The following is a 16,819-nucleotide window of genomic DNA, read 5'->3' on the forward strand; positions in this document are numbered from 1 at the left end:
TTGTTCAAACCTTGGTAGATTCATGTCATTTTAAGATATGTTACATAACTTTGGACGATCTATCACTTGATGGAGTCCGGATTTTTTTTCTGTTATTAATCTTTTATTATATTTTCTGCTAAATAAAATGATTTTTTTGAAAAAAATAGGATGAATAGTGATTGTTTGGTAGTGATTTTCAAGTATGTTGGACAACTTTGGCTGCTCTACAGCATCATGGAGTCATTTTGTTTTTTCATCCATTAAAATATTTATTTTATTTTTTAGAATTAATAAATATATTATTAAATTTTAAATATATATATATATATATATATAATATTAAGAAAAAATACATGTTTTTGTTGAAAAATTATGTACATAATGTCCAACTTCAAATGGTGTCAAATACATCATTACAATATAATGTTTTATACTTTAAGGTATAGGTATAAATATTTTTAATCAAAATTCTAAATTTTATTTTTAATTAAGAAATAAATACTAGGATTAGGGGATAAATAAGAGATAGCTATTTGATTGTTCTAGTAGCTTGACATTATGTTTAATAATTACACTTTAGATTTGTAATAGTTACTAATACATGATTTTTTATGTAACAGTGTAAAAAGTAAGACATTTGATACACAATGGGGAACCGTGTTGCTATAGCATGGCAACATGGAGTCTCGATGTCTGAGGATAAAAAGAAGTCTAAGTGTAACTACTGTGAAAAATTGATACCTGGAGGAGCCACTAGGTTAAAGCAACATTTGGCTTGTACAAGTAAGGATGTTACTGCATACAAAAATGTTCCTTACCGAGTGCAGCAGGCCATGGCACAACACTTGAGAGGAGGACGAGCAAAGAAAGCTGAGAGGGAAAGGAAACAAAGAGAATTTGATGAGGCAGTGCTAGAGAGGCCTAGTGTAGAGATACATGGAGGAGATGAGTTCGAATCAGAAGCTAAGTGGAGAACGTACTAGCAGACTTTGGCAAAGAGTAGACAAAGTTTTCATTTTCAGAATATGAGAGCATATGAGTAAGCAAGAGGAGCTGGTGGATCTGGCTCAGCTGCACTAGAGCAACAAGATGAGAGGAGGAGAAGCACTGGCACAAGACAAAATCCTTATATCCCACTACCCCCAACCTGACCACAAGAACATTCCCCAGATCCCATTTTTTAGCAGGATCCAACTATTTTTAGGGAATAAGATGCCTACTAGCCAACCATCCCACAAGTGTTTGGTGGTAAACAAGAGGAAGCACGGATTGCCTTTAGCAAGTTCATGTTCTACAGTGGCATTCCATCTAATGTAGCACAGGAAACATACTATCATTCATTCCTTGACGTTGTAGGGAGGGCTGGCCCAGGATGGAAGGGGCCCACACCACATGAATTATATAATGTATATTTTCCTAAGGAGGTAGATGAGCTAAAAGCGTACATTGAGAGTCTGAATTCAAGGTGGGAGATGTATGGGGTTACTCTTATGGCTGATAGTTGGACTGGACCTACTAGACAGTCCATTATCAATTTCATGGTGAGTTGCAATAGGAAGACAGTATTCTTGAAATTTGTCGATGCATCGAAGCATATAAAGGATACATTTTACTTGTATAAGAAACTGAAGTTGGTAGTAGATGATATAGGACCAAAGAACGTTATCCAAATTGTGACGGACAACGGTTCTAACTTTAAAAAGGCTGGAGAGAAGTTGATGACCAAGAAGAGTAAGAGGACCCGCCTCTTTTGGAATCCATGTGCAGCACATTCCATTGATCTAATGTTCAAGGACATAGGGAAAAAAATTTTGGTGGCAAGTGTGGTCAAGAGGGCAAGACAAGTGACCACATTTGTATATAACCATGGTTATGCTTTAGCCATGTTGAGGGAAAAATACAATAGCGATTTAGTGAGGCTTGGTGTCACTTGATTTGCCACCAATTACATTGCATTGAAGAGTTTTTAGATGAAAATGGTAGGTCTGAGGTCTATGTTTGCAAGTGAATAGTGGTTTGCTTGGTAGGGGTCTAAGTCAGAAGAAGGGAGGGCAGCACAAGAGACCATTGCAAGTGACCAATTCTAGAAGGACTTGCATAAAGTTGTTGCCATATTAGAGCCAGTGCTGGCAGTACTAAGGATGGTTGATACAGAGAAGAAGCCTACCTTGTCCCACATTTATTCTGCCCTTCAGAAGATGAAGGAAATGGTCAGAGCTGCCATACCCCGGAGTGTAAGGTCATACATTAACATCATTGATGAGTGGTGGGAGAAGCACTTGAGTCATCCATTGCATAAAGCTGATGAGTTCAACACTTCAACATACTTTACACTTTACATAAGTATTTACATTTACATATTCAAAACTCAAAAGCATTAAGTCACTAACAAGTTATATTTGTGGTTTCCACTTTACTAGCATACTATCTGAATCCAAAATACCAGTACTCGCATAATCTTGGGCTAGACATAGATTTGTTAGTGACAGTTCAAAATGTTATTGAGAAGTTGGAGCCCAACACAACGACACAGGCTGAGTGCAATGATGAGGTGAGAATATGGGACTTGGCACTTTGGTGATAAGTAAAGGAATGTAATTACTAAATAGTAAATACTAATGCCTCTAACAATATTTGAAATTTGGAATGAAAAACAGATCCAATTCTTCAAAGAGGCTAGCGCAAGTTTCAGTCAACAGCTGCAGTGGAGGGTAGACAAAAGTCAGACCCTAGTAGGAGGCATGGCATTACATTTATGAATTATAATTTTATCCCTTTATAATGTACATATTCCTAATATTCTATATTTAGAATGTAGCCGACTGGTGGGTGTTTTATGGTACAAGTTCATCCAACCTGAGGAAGATAGCAGTGAGAGTGCTCCCATAGACTTGTTCATCCACTTGAAGAGGCGAAACAGATTGAGTCACCAACGACTGGAGCATCTGGTGTATATGCATTATAATATGCGACTAAGGATGAGGCACATACGTGAAAGAATGGACACCAATGATAAACAACCCATCGAGCTTACAAACATCTTCCAGGAGGGATCGTGGTGCACCTGATATGGATTAGCCTGGGGGAAGGCCCAACCCCACCATTGCGTCCGTAACCGGTACAGATGTTGAAGACTATATGTCACAAGAGGAGCGTGCACATTCAGAGTCACTGAGACCTTTTGAGGCTGCAACAGGAAGTGCTGATGATGATGATGGTGATGATGATGGTAGTGATGGTGATGGTGATGGTGGTTGTGGTGGTGGTGGCATGCAGAGTGGTGGTTATTTTGATGATCGTCATGAGGGGATGCGTGAGCAGTACCAGTATGAGGTGGGAACGCAGGTAAATCCTGTACGTTACATAGGTGAGTCTCAGTTTATGCATGCCACACATGATCGAGACCATAGTGCCCCTTCTACATACAAGAGAAAGAAGGGTCGCAATCAGTCACAGGCTCAAGATGACGACATGACTATGTAGACCATGCTTGCAAGTTTCGGAAGCATGAATATAGATAATATTAGTGAACGTCAGTCGTGGCATTTATCTCAGCCTCATCATTATGATTATGGCCAGCAGAGCACCAGTTCCGAATATAGTGATCAATTTGGGCAACTAGCACTTGTGTTTGACAATCAAAGCACTGGATCAAGTTTTGGGCCCATATTCCCAGTCCCAAACCAGCCACAGTTAGAACTTGAAGATGGATCGATTCTAGTAAGGGAGAAGGGATTTACAGCAAGAGGAAGAAGGAGAGAAGAGAAGAGGGAAAGAAGAACAGAGTTTGGCAGAATTGATTATGTCTATTGAGTGATTCTTAACACACATATTCACTTCATTAATCACTTTTAAGAATTACATAGACCTTCCTAAGGAGGTAAATAGAAATAAAGAAGAAATAACAAAAAAATACAACTTAGCCATGTCTAATAATAAGACAATGACAGAATAACCCTTATACAACTATTCTAATAACTCTAATACTCCCCCTCAAGCTGGAGAATAAATGTCATACATTCCCAGCTTGCACAATAAGGTACTAAATAGACTAGAAATGAGACCCTTGGTGAAGATATCTGCTACTTGATCACCTGTCTTTACAAAGGGAGTACAAATGCACCCAGAATCCAGCTTCTCTCTTGATGAAGCATCGATCAACCTCAATATGTTTGGTTCAACCATGCTGAACCGGATTATGGGCAATGCTTATAGCAGCTTTGTTGTCACAATAAAGTCTCATTGGCCCATCAGTCTCAAAACTCAAGTCTTGAAGTAGTCTCTTTAGCCATATAAGCTCACACACTCCATGACCTATGGCCCTAAACTCAGCCTTTGGATTAGATCTAGCTGCAACTGGTTGTTTCTTGCTCCTCCAGGTAACTAGATTACCGCCCATAGAGGTACAGTACCTAGAAGTAGATTTCCTATCAGAGACTGAACCAGCTCAATCAACATCTGTATAGCCTTCAATTTGCAAATGATCATACCTGGCAAATAGAAGACCTTTTCCTGGATAAGATTTTAAGTATCTAATGATGCGATACACCGCATCCAGATGTCTACTCCTGGGAGCATGCATGAATTGACTCACCACACCAACTGCATAAGAAATGTCTGGTCGAGTCAAGGAGAGATAGATTAGTTTCTCAACCAATCTTTGGTACTTTCTTGCATCTATATGAGAAGAACCACATTCATCACCAAGCTTATAATTCGGATTGATGGGGGAAGTTGTTGGTTTGCACCCCATCATGCCTGTCTCTTTCAGAAGATCCAAGATAAATTTCCTTTGGCAGATGTTGATTCATTTCCTTGATCTAGATACTTCAGTACCCAAGAAGTATTTTAAGAGTCAAAGGTCTTTGATCTCAAACTGTTTAACCAGATAAGACTTCAATCTGTCTATCTCACTAACATCATTCCCAGTTACCACAATGTCATCAACATAGACAATGAGAGCTGTAATTGTACCATTACCTCTTCTGATAAACAATGTGTGGTCAGCTTGACTCTGATAATACCCATTCTTCAGGATGGCTTGTCTAAATCTCTCAAACTAGGCCTTAGGATATTGCTTGAGGCCATAGAGGGCTTTCTTCAAGAGACACACTTTCCCTTTAGCTGAGGGACACTTAAAACTAGGTGGAGGCTGCATGTACACTTCTTCTGCTAAATCTCCATGAAGAAATGCATTCTTCATATCTAATTGGTACATTGGCCAATCTTTATTGGTTTCCACTGAAAGAAAAACCCTGATTGAGTTATGCTTGGCTACAGGGGCAAAAGTCTCTTGGTAGGCAATGTCATACACTTAACTATACCCTTTTGCAACCAACCTAGCTTTGTATCTTTCCACTGTACCATCGGATCTATACTTGATGGTATAAACCCATCTGCATCCAACTAGAGTTCTCCCCCTGGGAAGATCATCTAGTATCCAAGTATTGTTCTTTTCCAGAGCCACCATTTCCTCAGACATTGCTTGCATCCATTTTGGATCGGATAAGTTATCTGTGACATTTTTGGGAATGGAAGAAGACTCAAGGACAGTGGAAAAGGTAAAACCTATAGGAGAAATAGAGTCATAGGAAACAAACTAGGCTATGCGATTAGTATCGGCTCTCTTCCCCTTTCTCATAGTAATGGGAAGATCTAATTTAGAAGAAGAAGTATTAACTGACTGAGAAGGATGAGATTGAGGATATGGATCCAGGGTTGCTTTCCTTTTCCCTTCAACAAGCATTCACCTCTTGTGAATACATCATCTTTGAATCTTATTCCCTTGTATTCTTTTTTTCTGTTAGCATTACCACCACTGCTAGCATCACCACCACTACTAGCATCAATATCAACAACACCATTAGCATCAACAACATCCACTTCTTTGTATTTTTCAACATCAAATAGGAATGGAGAAGTGGAGGTAGGCAAGGGAGATAGCAAAAGAATGACATCAGCATCCTATTCACTTTTAGTACTCTCCCCCTGAAGAGGATGCTGAAGAGAAGAAAAGTAAGGAATTGACTCAAAGAAGGTGACATCTTTGGAGAGAAGTCACCTTCGGGAAGGAGGATGGTAGCACTTATACCCTTTGATTGATCAGAGTAGCTCAAGAAGATGCACTTGAGAGCTTTGGGATCAAACTTGGTGCGAGCTAATTTGTTAACATGAACATAACAAAGACAACCAAAGATTTTTGGACATAAGGAGAAGATTGAGGATTGAGGAGAAAGAAGAGCCAAGGGAGATTTGGAGCCAAGGAGTGGAGTTGGCATCCGGTTAATAAGAAAGGCAGCGGTAAGAAGTGCATCAGACCAGAAAGTCTTAGGCACATGCATACCAAAGAGGAGACTCCTGGTGATTTCTAACAAGTGGCATTTTTTCTCTCAGTCACCCCATTTTGTTAAGGGATGTCAACATAGGCCAGTTGATGGATGATGCCATTATCAGTAAAGAACTCTTGGAGCCCCCCATACATGTACTCACCCCCCTTATCAGACCTAACAATTTGGATTCGAGTACCAAACAGAGTACTGATAAGTCGATAAAAATCCTTGAAAGCATCCAAACATCACTCTTTTGTTTCAACAAAATAGTCCAAGTAAATCTAGAATAGTCATTCACAAATGAAACAAAGTAACAAAATCCAAACAAAGAAGTAGTAGGAGAAGGCCCCCAAACATCAATATGAACAAGAGAAAAAGGTGCAATAGATCTATTACCACGATAAGGATAAGACGTGCGACAATGTTTAGCAAAAATACAAGATTCATACTGAAAGACATAAGAAGAAAGAAAAGAAGTAAACAAGTGGGGTAACTGTCTCCTCATAACAGCCATGGTTCGAGAACTCGCGAGATCTCGCCGAGTTTCTCGATTTTTCAAAATCTTGAGTCGAGATCACATACGCATTCTAAAAGTGAATTTTCTCGGCGAGATCTCGCTGAGATCTCGGTATCGTCTCTACCCAGCCAAATAGGTCCAATTTCCTTATTTTTTTCCTGATTTTTGTAGTTATAAAAATGCAATATCTCACCGAGATCTCGGTATGGGTTATGGATATGTGTTTTGACCCATTTTTTGTGCCCAGTTGACCCATCTAACAAAACCAATTAAACTAAGCTATGGACAGAACTCGAAAATCTTGCTGAGTTCTATCCATAGCTCTAAAGAAAGGGGAAAACAGTCCTCTCCCTTCCTATTTCCTTTAAATCTTGGGTAGATTGCATGGTTTCAAGTGAGATTTAAGTGCTAAATTGAAGATTCAACTCCAACAGTCCAAGAATCATCACCTATTTGTAGAATAGGCTACCAAAGTAATTCCATGACATGGAAATTCTTTGTGCATCAATATAGGGATGAATTTATTGCTCGATCACATTTTATGTAACAAATTCAGTGAATATTGATGTAATGTACCTTTTATTTGAATGTTTTGATTGATATGTACTAATTAGAATGTTTTGATTGCTAATTTGCTATGTTTTACTAAATTATGTGTAGAGTATGTTGTTTTAGTACGACTCGTCGCCTACCTACCTATGGTCCAAAGTGAAACTCATATTTAGACTTATTTTTTGGGAAATCTGGACATGCCATTGTGTTTAAATGGCCTGAAATAGGCTGAATACCAAGTTTCAGACCAAAATATGTGTAAAACCCACTGAGTTAGGAGTTCGAGTCAAAAAAAAAATGCAACTACTCGCCGAGATCTCGGCTCAACTTGGTTTCTGGCTAGGCCGAGATGCCACCAAGACCCGAGTTTTAAAACCTTGATAACAGTAAAAGAGGGATGACCCAAACATTGATGCCAAAGCATTACAAACTCCAAAGTACCACAGTCACTCCAACCATAAACATAAGATACAGCAGTAGATTGATCAGGTATCCGTGGTTCAAGAAGGTAGAGTCCTCCTTTTTTAGTCCCACTGCCAATAACCCTCTTTGTCTCCAAATCCTATAAAAGGCAATAGGAAGGAAAGAAAGTGACACAACAATTTGAGGATTTGGATAGGTGACTCACTGATAATAGGTAAGTAGCAAAATTAGAAACATGAAGGACAGACTCAAGGGAAATAGAAGGAGTAACTCTCATATTACCCTAACCAGAGACAGAAGAATGGGAACCATCAGCAACCCTTACCTTGTCCTAACCAGAGAAAATGGAGTAGGAATCATAATACTGTGACATACCAGTCATGTGATCAAAGGCTCCAAAGTCAATAATTCAGGTGATTGTATAGTAGAAGGAGCAGACGAGACCTGCAGAGCTGAGGCAGAAGCAGCTGACCCTCCAAAGGTAGAACCGGTAGCTGACCCTCCAAGGGTAGACATTAGCCGGCGGAGGGCTGCAGCATCATCCTATGAAAGGGAATCAGGAGCAGACTGGGGTCTAGATGTCTCAGACTCAGATGTCATAGAGTGAGCCCTAGCTCCCCCTCGCTTGCCTCCATGGGCACTAGATGAACCACCACGCATACTAGGGGGCTACACATGAAGATCCCAACACCTGTCCTTGGTGTGTCCCAGCTTTCCACTGTGATCACATTTAAATCTCTCATGGTGATCTCCACGAGTTGGCCCTTGGCCTTTCCCCCCACTTTTCCAGTCTCTGTGGGAACTAGAAACAAGAGCAGATCTCTCTGTTGATGGTGCAATATCCATAGTTGTTTTCTTGGTTTCCTCACTTGGCAAGTAACTACATACTTCATCCAAGGATGGAAAGGGAGACTTCCCTAGGATCTGCCAATGAATGTACTCATACTCTGGATTGAGCCCACCAAGTAGAGAAAAAATTCTTTCAATTTCTTGATTCTTATAAACCTTGGCTTCATCCTTAGAGTTGGACAATCAAAGATACCTGTAGTGATCATATTCCTGCCATAGGATGAAAACAATGTTGTAGTATTCAAAGATGGTCCTATCACCCTGCTTCATATTGGTGACCTTTTGGTGGATTTGGTACACCTTTGCATAGTCACCAACTCGATCAAAGGTCAGGGCAACACTGTCCCACATCTCCTTAGCAGTTTCCTTGTCCATAAACCTCCTACTAATTTTAAGTTTCGTGGAGAAAACCAGCCAAGTCATAACTATGGAGTTCTCAGTCTCCCACTTCAGATAACCTGGATCGGTAGTGGCAGGCTCCTTAATAGAGCCAGTAATATAGCCCCAACTTTCCCCTACTTCGCAAGGACATCTTCATAGAACGAGACTAGTCTAAGAAGTTGGTATTGTCCAACTTCACAATAAAGATTTGGGTGTTGGGGTTACCAAAGGAAGTAATAGTGGGGTGGAGTCCTCCCAAACCACCAGTAGAAGCTTCCAAAGGTCCACTGACCTCAGATCCAGACATGCCAGACATTGTAGACATGATATGTAGATACTCAACCAACCAACAACAAACAAAAAAACTTGCACAACAGTCCAGCCAACAAAGGAGGGCAAATCAACAACCAACAGTCCAGCTAACAAGCAACCCAAGAGAAAATCCTTAATGAAAAATCATGAAAAGTCACAACCAACACTCTATATGCACTTTGGTTCCATTCCACAATAGCCAAAGGCATTCAAATAGTTGACATCATCAATTAAAAGGGACCATCTCTCCCATTACAACCAATAAAAAACTCAACAAGAAGAGAACCAGAATCTGTCGATACCTGGGAAGCACCAATTAGTTGAGCTAAGCTTCTCAATCAGCTCCTTTCAATAACCAAGCTGTTGGGGGTCTGAAAGAAGGCCCTCAGGCGAATCAAATGCCTCAGTCCTCATTCCAAACAGTGAAGAGATGAGAGAGAGATGAGCCGAATGCTATATACGCTGGCGATAATGCTCTATCCAGCGTCTAGGGCTTCAAATACACTTTGCGAGTTGGGAATCTCTCTCCTTTGTTGTTGAGTTGAAGGATACAGCTCCAAAGAATGTAGTATGTGTGATTGTTTCATATAGTATAGCCTCTAATGGAATGCTCTACCTTCCTAGGGTTCCAAGAAGAGGTGAAGAAAAGAACCAAGCCTTAGTCAACTCTCAAACCAGGGGAAGTAGCTCTGATACCACCTTAGAACTTGAAGATGGATCGATTCTAGTAAGGGAGAAGAGATTTACAGTAAGAGGAAGAAGGACAGAAGAGAAGAGGGAAAGAAGAAGAGAGTTTGGGAGAATCGAATATGTGTAATAGAAATAAACAAGAAATAACAAAAAAATACATCTTAGCCATGTCTAATAATAAGACAATGACAGAACAACCCTTATACAACTATTCTAATAACTCTAACAGCCACCCCATACATGCCACAATACGAAAGTAGCAGTGGATCTAATGTCGCCTCATGGAAACCGCTATACCCTAGGATAGGGGACTTGACATATGCTGATGACAACTCATATATGATTGCTGTGGAAAACTATGTGCAACAATACAGCAACACTAAGTCATGGGAAGACTATGTAGCACTAGTGGGGACTGAATGCCTGATTCAAGGGAATTTTATGTGATGATAATTGTAACATTATTAAACAGTTTGATGTATCACTTTAACATTTATAATGCTTATTAAGTTGTTTTACTATTACTTGAATGTTTTGCTTGCTTTCTATTACTAAATTATGTCATTTATGTGTAAAGTAAAGTATTTTAGTACGTCATCGCCTATCAACTTAGGGTCCGATGTAAAAGTCTTATTTGGACTTTGTTTTTGCAAAATTTGATAATGCCATTGTGTTTAAATGGCCTAAAATAGGCTGAATACCAACTTTCAGACCCAAACTAGGTTAAAAACCCACCGAGTGGAGGTTTTGAGTTAAAAAAAAAAAAAAAAATACTCGACCATCCCAGGGTCGAGTTTCGAGTTTTAGTACCTTGGAATAAAATACTGTTTTGGTATTTAGACTATGTGAAGTATGTATTATATTTATAGGTTGGAACCAATTCGAGTACTTGGAATTTGGAGGATTGAATTAATACATTCACAGATCGAGGTAAGTGGAATATAGTGGGTGCACACTACTGGTGTGTGGTATGATAGACTTAAGTCTGGTTTGGTATGCTTATTAATGCTGAAATATGTATGTGTAAGGTAATTTGAATTGTGTTAGTATATGATGTATGGTTATGGGAGTATTGTCTAGTGCTCGTATTTATTGTGAAAGTGATACCTAAGGGCTTGTGATTATTACGTGGATGCTTTTCCATGAGTATTGACATGTTATATTTAAAGCATGTTTTTAGTTAAAGAGTGTAATTGCAGGGAATGTTTGAGGGTAAATAGACTGCACTATGCCGGTGGAGAGTCATCGCCACCAGAGAGATAAACTGTTTCGTGGGGCCGCGAAAACATACCCATTGTACACATGTGAGTTGTCAGTGGTGTATATATAGTCATAGAGTGGGTGACAATAGAGAGTGATTGCAGTGGGCCATGTTTCTCTCGTGTTATGGGCGGTGGCAACATGTTTCCCTCAATGCCAGCTAGAGTGATAAAGAGTGATTATAAGTAAAAGTGTATTGATGAAAAGTGTTTTGTTTAGTCGCATGTGATTGTTTGGTTATCACTTCTGTGTTGTGTTCTTACTATATTCTATCTTAATGGGCTATCTAGGTCACCCTTGTTTTTCTAATATCACAGAGGATTGAGACGGAGGTATGCTCTTGGTGGAAAGTTCAAGGGTGACTCGAAGACTTATTTTCATACCTTGTTATTTTATTTTATTAGATGAGTGTAATAGGGAACACTTGAGATGTAAACTCTGATAGATTGGAATTTTGAAATTTCAGTTCGGACAAACCTTAGACAGACACCAGTAGGAGTCATTTGAGAGTTAATGTTATGGTTTGAATTTTATGTTTGAGACTTGAATTTGATGATTAATTACGAATGAACCTGTTTGATTTTAGTGACCATTTGATCAGTGTCCATGAAAGCTGAACCCATACCTGTATCTGGTTTGGGTCGTGACAGAAGTGATATCAGAGCATGGTTTTAAGGTAAAGTTTGGAGGCTTAGGGACATTGATAAAGGACTTGTAATGAATCATAATATATTGGCATTGTAGGGTGACTGATTAGTTGGATTGAAAACTTTATGATAATTTAGAATAATTTATTATGTTGATAAGGAATGGCTTATTATCAGAGAAGAAGGGCAATAGACACGAGAGGTGATGAGCAGGCTGAGGACAGGATGATCCAATGAGGGTGATCAATAGTTTAGGAAGCTACATCCACCTGCCTTTAAGGGTACCACTAAGTTGTTAGTTGTTGAGTCTTGGGTGCGGGACATGAATAAGATCTTTAGACTAATGAGGATCACTGATGCGATGAAGATGGACTAGTGGAGTGTGCCACTTTCATGTTGTAGGGAGATGCTGATAACTAGTGGGATACGACTGAGCGTGTACTTGGAGGGGAGACCCAGCCGGTGAATTGGCAAGGATTCCTAGATGTGTTTAATGATAAGTATTTCCTAGCCCTAGTCCGTTGGCAGAAGGAGGCGGAGTTTTTGTGGCTACAGCAGGAGACCAGTACTGTGGCTGAGTATGAGAGGAAGTTTGAGGAGCTGGCCCATTTCGTACCATGACTAGTGGACACAGATGAGAGGACGGCTAGGCGATTCGAGGATGAACTAAAATCGGAGATAAAGATGGTTGTTACTACCTACCAATCTGTTATAATATGGGTTCACGGGTAGAATAGTCATAAGGGTATTTCTATCCTTGTACTCATTCCAGAATGTTCTTCTCTTTGTTATAAATAAAGATGGTTGTAGTCACTCTAACTCAAGCCAATATTCACGGAATTCAACATGGTATCAGAGCAGGCAGGGATCACGGTATCGAGTCCCTCTGAGAGTAGGCAAGAGTTGAAATTATTTATCCACCTGTGTCCCCCTTTGGATAGTCCGTTGTGTTAGAGCTCTTGTATGATATACATATTGTTTCCTCCCTTTCCTACAAGGTCGTCCTTTTAGAGGAAGCGGTTCCAACATGTTGAAATTATTTATCCATCTGTGTCCCCCCTTTGGATAGTCCACCGTGTTAGAGCTCCTGTATGATATACATATTGTTTCCTCCCTTTCCTACAAGGTCGGCCTTTTAGAGGAAGCGGTTCTAACATGGTATCAAAGCCAAAAATATTCTGGGGATATGGGAATTTTTTCCCTTTTTTGTCTTTTTTTCTCTCTCAGTTCGTGATTCTGCCCTAAGGAAGCCTACCACTAGCCCCTCCACCACCTAGTGCCACCCCCTACAGGTCCTCCACCAACTCCCACCACCTCCACCAGGCCCTCTGCAGCCTTCTGCCTCCTCGACCAAGCTCTACCAGCCCTCCACCACCTCCCGCCACCTCTGCTAGGCTCCAACAACCTTCCCACCACCCCTACCAGGCCCCGCAGGCCTCTTCCTTCCCTTCTGCCACACCCCACCAGTCCCATAGGCCTCTAGCCTCCTTTTGCGCGAGAGGCTTCTCTCTTGTTGCCTTTTTCCTAAACCCCCTTGGAGGTGAGTTGACTCCCACCGAGGGTTTTTTACCTTCCCTCCTTATGTTCTAAATTTTTTTTGGGAGACTTATTTCTATTTTTTTACCAATCAGCATGCCTGACAACTCTGAGATCACTTCTGCCTCATCTAGTTCTAATGGTTCATCGCAATGTGACTTCATTCCATTTCCAGTGAATTTCATCAAGTTGAATGGCAGTAATTATTTGTTATGGTCTCGCTCCTGCTTATTTGCGATTAGTTCCCGTGGTCTCTCTGGCTACATCCACGGGCACTTAGGTCAAGCCTGATGAGACTGGTTCTGCATAGGATCGATGGATGGACTTCAATTTCTTAGTTATGTCATATCTAGTTAATTCCATGGACCAAGATATTATCAAGCGCTATCTCCTTCTTGATTCGGCTGCGAAGATTTGGAAAGCAGCTAAGGACACCTATTCTCAGGTTGGGAATGTTGCCCAATGTTATGAGCTTCGTCAGAAAATTCACTCTACCTGTCTACCAAGCAGTTGGAGTTGTCTCTGTCTCAATATTACAATACCATGAGTACTATGTGACAATTGTTGGACTTTTTGGTCACATTCGCGATGTTGATTCCACGGCATTCCACAAGTGGGAGGATGGCTTATGTGTTTTTTATTTTTTTGTCGGCCTCAATATTGAGTTTGATCAGATCCATGTCGATATTTTGGATCGCGACCCACTTCCATCTCTGGAGCAGGCCTATGTGATTCTCTCGGCTAAGGACAGTAGGCGTATAACCATGGTTCATCCTGTTACTCAGGAACAATAGGCTCTTATCTCTGGTTCACAAGCTTCCCGAGGAAATTCTTCCCAGTTTGCTAGTACTGATCAGACATTTGGTGATCGCCCTGCCATTAAATGCGATCACTGTGGGAAGGAGTGGCATACCAAAGACCGTTGTTGGAAGCTTCATTGTCGCCCTGCAGAGACTCGCGGGTGTGGGAAGGGTGGTTCCAATAGGCCTAGTAACACCCGTGCCCATCAGGCAACTTCTGACAACCAGCCTGATCAATCGCTTTCCCAAGTTCTGGTTGAATTACAAAATCTTTAGGATATGGTGAATCGATTGGACACATCTTCTGCGGCATCAGTATCTCCTTCAATGGCTTCCTCGGCTTTGTCTCTGCCTACCAACCCAAATTCTTCTTCTTCCATGGGTATTTCATTTGGTGGGAACTGCATCTTGGTCATGCCCGATTCTTGGGTAATTGACTCAAGGGCAACCGACCATATGATAGGTTCTTCATCTGTTTTTTCTAAATATTTTCCTCTTTCTGGTCATAACAAGGTTCGTGTGGCTGATGGGTCTCTTTCTCCGATCTCGGGGAAGGGACCTATCTAGTGCACCTCCTCTCTGAGTCTTTCCTTTGTCTTACATGTTCCAAAGTTTACTGCTAATTTGCTTTCCACCTTTCCTCTGTTTTACATTTTCCAAAGTTTACTACTAATTTGTTTTCATTAGTAGCCTAACTAAGGATTTAAACTACAAAGTAACATTTTTTCTAACCTATTGTTTGTTTCAGGACTTGGCAACAGATAGTACGATTGCATGTGGTAAAGTGGTTGGTGGTTTGTATGTGCTTAATAGTTCCCGGGGAGCTTTGACATCTCAGTCGGCATCTTCTGATTTTGATTCTGTGCTATTTGAGTTGAATAATTGGCATCATCGTTTGGGCCATCCTCCTATAGTAGTTTTATCTATTTTATTTCCTAGTCTAGTGAAATGGTGTAATAAACATAATTTTTCTTGTGATGATTGCACTTTGGCAAAGCAAACTAGAAGTATTTTTCCTATTTTTGATAATCAAAGCAATGTGCCTTTTGGTTTGATACATTCTCATGTGTGGGGCCCTGCCCGATGTATTTCTACTTTTGGATTTAGATGGTTTCTCACTTTCATTGACTGTTTTAGCCAAACAACTTGGGTGTATTTGATGCATAGTAAAAGTGACGTCTTCACTTGTTTCACTCTATTCCATAAAATGGTCCAGACCTAGTTCGATGCCAAGGTGAAGAATCTCTGCTCAGATAATGGAAAAGAGTATATGGATGGTGACTTTCGCTCTTATTTGGACAGCCATGGAATCATACACCAGACTTCTTGTGTTGACACTCTTGCTCAGAATGGAGTGGCTGAACACAAGAACATACATCACTTGGAGGTTGCTCTTTCTCTTATGTTTACTATGGTTGTTCCTCCACACTTCTGGGATGATGCTGTTCTTACAGCTACCTGTCTTATCAATCGGCTTCCTTCTCGAGTCTTAGGTGGCCACTGTCCCTTGGACATATTGGTTGGAAAATCGACTTTTGTTGTGCCTCCAAAGGTCTTTAGTTGTGTCATGTTTGCCAGGAATCACCATGTGTACGGCAAGTTTGATCCCAAAGGACAGCGGTGCTTTTTTTTGGGTTACCACTACAACAAAATACACTTATAGCTACGGATACTTTTCTGCGGTTTTTTAAAACTGTAGCTATAACTGTCTTAAAACTGCGGTTTCTTTATATGCAGTAATATGAGATACTTATTGTTGCGGTATTTAAAAACCGCAGTAACAGAGGACCTTGTAACTGCGGAAACAAAATTGCAGTAATATGGAACACTTATTGTTGCGGTATTTAAAATCGTAGTAATAGAGGACCTATAACTGCAGAAACAAAACCACAGTTAAAAACCGCAGTAATATGAGACACTTTTTACTGCGGTATTTAAAACCACAGTAACAGAGGACCCTATAACTACGGAAACAAAGCCGTAGTTAAAAACCGCAGTGATATGGGATACATTTTACTGCAATATTTAAAATTGGAGTAATAGAGGAACCTATAAATGCAGAAACAAAACTGCAGTTAAAAATTGCAGTAATATGAGATACTTATTGCTGCGGTATTCAAAACCGTAATAAAACAGAAGACCTTGTAACTCCGAAAACAAAATCACAGTTAAAAAGTGCAGTAATATCTAGTACTTATTGTTGTGGTATTTAAAATCACACTAATAGAGGACCCTATAACTATGGAAACAAAATCGCAATTATATGGAATACTTATTGATGTGGTATTTAAAACTACAGTAATAGAGGACCCTATAACTGTAGGAACAAAATCTTAAAAATCGCAGTAATACAAGATACTTGATGTGGTATTTAAAACTGTGGTAACTACATCTCTCCCCCAACCTATGACCCCTAAATTCATTCTCACCCAAACCTACCCGCAAACCGTTTTCTTCGCTCACTCTCACTCTCTAATAACCCTGTGCACTCCAGACTTTCGATCTATTGCATCGACGACAGCGAAGAAGGTAATCTCTCTC

The sequence above is a fragment of the Telopea speciosissima genome, chromosome 2, assembly GCF_018873765.1.
Source record: "Telopea speciosissima isolate NSW1024214 ecotype Mountain lineage chromosome 2, Tspe_v1, whole genome shotgun sequence".
NCBI classification, from domain to species: domain Eukaryota; kingdom Viridiplantae; phylum Streptophyta; class Magnoliopsida; order Proteales; family Proteaceae; genus Telopea; species Telopea speciosissima.